Raw genomic sequence first — 6000 nt, forward strand, 5'->3', positions numbered from 1 at the left:
TGACCATTGACCCGAATGGAGTATGTGCAAATTTGGATTCAAATTCCTTCAGAAGCTGTTTGATTCTTTACATATGATTTCTGTGTTATTGGTTTTTCTATGTGTAGGTGCTTTATGTCTCTGTTAGGGCTTTTACTGATCCAGAAATAGATTCCTCTCTTAGTGTTTGTTAAGTCAGCAGAATTATTCCACTCAAAAGAATCTTCTGCAATATCTTCTTGTAACAGAAAAGATAAATAGTCTAGCTAGGTGTCATGAGTTGATTGGTTTGTTTTAGAATTCTGTTATGAAATGCTTCTATATATTCTCTACTGTACTGAGGTTTTGTTGTATGAAAATTACAGAAGATGAATGCAGAGCATCTTTACGGTTTTATCTCAAACAGTGCATATGCATTTTATTTAAACCGTCTGCCCTGTATTTTCTACATACATGAGTAGTACCATATATTAAAACAATGTGCCTGATCTTTTCCAAGGACAGAGATCTGGGACAAGTAGTTTTCGACGACTATAATGTTTTAACCTTTCAACCGTATTATTTTAACCGTATTATTTTATTTGTTTGTTGTGTGTTAGTTCTTAAATCATGAATATAGAAGGCAGACACACGTCTACATCCACAGCTGCATCTTCTCCTGGCATCCCTGAACAGCCTATTGATGCTCCTTGTCCCATGGTTGAAGAGTCCACCGGACCAATAGAATCTTCGGTAGGCACTCCTAGTGCCTTCTGTTCTAACCCTCGCCCTCCACCTGGTAGTAGAGTTCCTAAGAATAGGTCTTTAGTATGGGTCCACTTCACAAGAGTGCCCGATTGTGATCCTGAAGAGCCTATAGCTACTTGTAACCATTGTGGGAGGCAATGGAAATGCCATCCCAAAAGGCAAGGCACTTCGGCCATGAAAACACACATCCAACTTTGTCCCAAAAATCGTAAGAGTAAGTTGGACAACACTCAAACATTCTTGGTCCCGGAAGCAAGAATTGAAGGCCAAGGGGAGAAGACCTTAGGGATGACCAAGTACAATGAGAAAAAAATCCGGGCAGCCCTTGCTAGGATGGTGATAGTGGATGAGTTACCCTTTAGGGTTGTTGAGGGCCAAGGGTTTCGGGAATACACTAAATCCCTTGATCCTAGGTTTTCAATTCCTTCTCGATTTACCGTAATGCGTGACTGTATGAGGCTATTTTTGAAAGAGAAAGATAGCTTGAAGAAAATGTTTTTGACCACCAAACAAAGAGTGTGCCTGACCACTGACACTTGGACTTCTATCCAAAATATTAATTACATGTGTGTGACCGCTCACTTTATTGATGGTGATTGGAAGTTGCAGAAGCGGATCATTTCATTCGTTCGGATTAGTGACCACAAGGGGGCAACGATTGGGAGGGAATTGGAGGAGTGTATGCTTGATTGGGGCATTGACAAAATCCTCACAATTACGGTGGACAATGCTACCTCTAACGACTCTGCTATTGATTGGTTGAGAACAAGGGAAATAGGAAGTGAAGATTGTGTTGCAGCTCACGAGTTTATTCACATGAGGTGTACGGCACACATCTTAAACCTTGTTGTGAGTGAAGGTTTGAAAGATGTTGATGACTCGATCATAAGAATCAGAAATTTGATTAAGTATGTGAAGTCTTCTCCCCAAAGACTTGCCACTTTCAAGTCTTGTGTTGATAGGTCAAAAGTGTCATGTTCTAGTTTCTTGTGCCTCGACGTGCCTACTAGATGGAACTCGACTTTTCTTATGTTGGACGTGGCTGAGAAGTATCAAAAAGCCTTCCAACTTTTGCTTGATGAGGATCCCTACTCAAGAGTTTATTTATCTGAGGATGGGCATGGGAAAAAGGGTCTTGGAGCTCCTGAGTCTGATGATTGGGAGACCATAAGAAACTTTTCGAAGTTTCTTCATGTATTTTATAATGTCACCATGCGTATTTCTAGTACACTATATGTTACATCAAATTTGTATGTCCAAGAGCTCATTAATATTCATAAAAATTTGAATGTTTTTTGTACCAATAGTAATCGACGCTTGAGTTCAATGGCTTTGAGAATGAAGACAAAATATAATAAATATTGGGGTGATCTTGAAAAAATAAATCGATTGTTGTTTGTGGCTGCCATTCTTGATCCACGGTACAAATTAGTTGCTCAAGCATATTGGTTCAACAAAACATTGGGGGATGAGAGGGGTGAGGAGTTTGCTGTACTCCTCAAGAGAGATATGGAATATTTATATGAACAATATGTAGGGTTTTGTGGTGGCCGTGTAACTGGGTCTAAGTCAAATCGGAGTCGGAGTGGTGAGGCTAGTGCATCAATGGGGAGTAATAGTGGTACCGGTAATGATGATGATCCCATGGACTTTTTGTTCGAATTCCATAAAGATCAAAACTCAGCATCCTTGATGGATTGTAAGTCTGAACTAGAGCGGTATTTGTTGGAGGATGTTGAGATTCCTACGGGGAATTTTGAAATTTTGGTATGGTGGAAAGTCAACTCAAGCAAATATCTAGTTCTTGCCCTAATGGCAAGAGATATCTTGGCCATTCCGATCACCACCGTTGCATCTGAGTCGGCATTTAGCACAGGAAGCCGTGTCCTGGATCCATTTAAGAGTTCTTTGGCTCCTAGAACTGTCGAAGCTCTTGTGTGCACGCAAAACTGGTTGAAATCAACTCCTATATGCTTGAGTCAAAATTATACGGATGCCATTGATGATGCAGAGAGTTATAAGTTAGACTCAGGTATTTAGAGATTTTTTTTAAGTTGTTATATATGTTGATTTTGACATTTTCTGATACTAACCTCTTATACTTTAACATCTTAATGTAGAATTAATCACTGGTATGGCCAACTTACTTCGTGAAGATGATTGACAATTTGACATATTGAGCCTTTGAGGTTTGAGCTACTATCCAAAATACTAAATGCTTCATGCTAAATTCTGTTTACTTTTCAAAGACAACTATGCTATCTACTTCTACTTTATTTATACCATTGGTCCATATATATTTAAGTTTCCGAGACCTTACTTCTACTTTGTTTATTTTTCATATTATATTAAAGTTGGGTTGTTTTTCTTACTAATATTTTCATTTTTTTTTCAGGCACAACTTGAAAGTTGGAAGTTGGAACATTTGGAAATTTGTAACATTTAATATATTTTGGTTCATTTGTTGGGCATTTAGAATATTGTAATTTGGAAGCTTGTAATTTATTTTATTTTGGTGCATTTGAAAGTTTGTAATTAAATATTTAAATGTTGTTGGAACATTTATTTTGGTTGGCTCTTAGAACATTTTGGATTTCTTTTTTGTTAGCTATGTGATGGATGATGGATGGTAGGTGTGATATGTGGATGTTTATTGAAGTGATTAGGATTTAGTTGGATGTGGATATGAGGATATGGATGATGGATGATGTGGATATTAGTAAGTTTGGCCCTTTGAAATAGGTGTGATATGCATGTTTTTGTTTGCATGTTCTTTTAGTATAATGATAACATTAGATTGATATTGCATGCATGTCCAGGTTTTCTATTTAGTTTAGATTGTAATATTGAGAAAGTTGAAATTTGAAAGCCCACAAATTTTTTTTTTTTTAAAAAGTGGATCAAATATGAAGTTAAAAAAGACAAAAAAATAAAATAAAAAAATCCGACTCCGCTCCGACAAGTCGGAGTCGGAGTCGGAGCGGATTATGTGCATTGCGGAGTCGGAGTCGGAGGTTGGATTCGACCTCCGACAAAGTCGGAGTCGGAGTCGGAGGTTGGGCCCTCCGACTCCGAATCAATCGGTGCTCAGCCCTACTTGGATCAATCGAAAGTTTGATTCTATCTGAACTATTCATTTTCAAATGATGTCTATAGTGTTTATAAATATTTATTTTTTATTTTAAAAATTTCACGCATAAGTGGTTTTTCACCCTCTAATAAAATTTTGACATATAAACATTTGAAAAAAAAAATAATAGAAACATACATAGACAAGCAAATCTATTTTCTCTCTCATTTCCCCTACTTCTCTCTTTCTCCACCCCCTCTCTCCACTCTCTCTCTTTTTTTTCATATGCCGAGCTGATTTTTGGCATATGCAGCCAAATTTGAGTGCTTTTCTTTACTTGTGTCTTTAATACTTATTATTTAAAATATTTAGGTAGGATTTTAATAGTTAGTTGAGATGAGATGAGATAGAAGTTGAAAGTTAAATAAAATATTATTATAATATTATTTTTTAATATTATTATTATTTTAAAATTTGAAAAACTTGAATTGTTTATTATATTTTGTGTGAGAATTTAAAAAAATTATAACGATAAGATAAGATGAGATAAAATGCTTATTTTATCCAAACTAGTTAGTATAGAACTAGAATTACATAAAAGTAAATTTATAAAGTAGCGTAATTTTATATAATTCATTAGATATACTTTAGATTTTTACAATAAAAATATATTTATAATCTAACATATCACATTAAATTACGTTACTTTAAAGATTTATTTTTTATATATTTTATTATGGATAAAGTATTTCATTTTAGATAAAATTGAAGAGTCGCAACAAATATTGTACGTGAAAAGTTTCATGCAGACTTTGAAGTGTCTTTATGTACAAGATTCCACTAAAAAATGTCCCCTTTCCACTCTTGTCTAGGGCTGTGCATAATGGGTCGTAAGCTCGACCCGTCTGAATGAACCGACCTCCTCAACCCGTGAAAGACGGGTTCATCGAGTCATTTGTTTGAAATCAGGTTTTAATCAAAACAACCCGTCGAAATCGATTCAATTCACGAAAACAACGAAAACACTCTCATCTCCGCTGCGGAAACCCTAGTCAGTGTCGTCGATTTCAGTCGCTGTTTGCCGTCGCCGATCGCAGAGGTCATCGCAGATAGGTGCGTTCTCTCTCTCTCTCTGTCTTATTCTAACTTCGAGCTTTGTTTGGTGCTCTGTGTGTGCGTGCGTGTGTTTGATGTGTAAGCAAGGGAAACAGATTTACACTCTGTCTCTGCCAATCAAACACTCCCTTGGGCTCGGAATCTACATGTTTGATTCCAATCAGAAAATGGTTACCCCGAAATGTAATTTGGCTTATTATCTTGATTTGGGTATATTCGTGAAAAAAAAAACACTGGTATTGTTGGTAATCGTTTGAAGGGATATTTTGAAGGGATATATGTTATATCCATTATCACAAATCTGGTTTGGTAACTGTACAGATATTGGGTCTAAAAATGGTGGTAAGATGAGTTTTAAATTGAAAGCATCGTGCATTTTGTATTGTCAACATTGGATTCATGTAAGAATATGATAGAAATGATGGACTCATGAGTTCAACTCCCATTTGATGCGTGTACCATGATGTAGTAAATAACCAATATCTGTAGAAAAGAACATTAATGAAGTCTACCAATCTTAAGCAGAGAAACTCATGTTTTGATGTTTCCTGGAAGTTAGTGAAAACAGAATATATGTCCAATTATATGGCATTTGCTTTAGGAACTTCGAAATTCAAAGAAAAGCATCAGCAGCAGCATTCTACCTAGCTAGCTTCCACCGAGATATGATTCTCTGGCCTTGTTTTTCAAAAGGGAGTGATTATTTTAATAAAGTTAATCAATTGATTTCTCACCGGCAAGTTTAGTACTACAGTACTGTTTTACTTTAGTACTATAGCTCATATTGGTTCTACTGATCTATCTTTTAGAATCAAGTTCTTTTGCAAGTGCATGTTCTTGCTTGACAAAACTAAATAAATCATCAATTACATGAGTATGATGCTCCCCTTTGTGAATGAAGGGCATGATCTTCTTCTGGATTGGCACAATTGGTGATTGCATCAGTGGCATGATCTTCAGGATCAATTGCAGAATCTAATATCAATCGAGATTCCTTCATGATGGTTAACAAACAAGTTCCAAATTTTATGAACATAGAATCTAGAAATCGCTTGTCTTTGATTGTTACTTATCTTGGGGAGAGCACA

This window comes from Juglans regia, chromosome 8, assembly GCF_001411555.2.
Source record: "Juglans regia cultivar Chandler chromosome 8, Walnut 2.0, whole genome shotgun sequence".
NCBI lineage: Eukaryota > Viridiplantae > Streptophyta > Magnoliopsida > Fagales > Juglandaceae > Juglans > Juglans regia.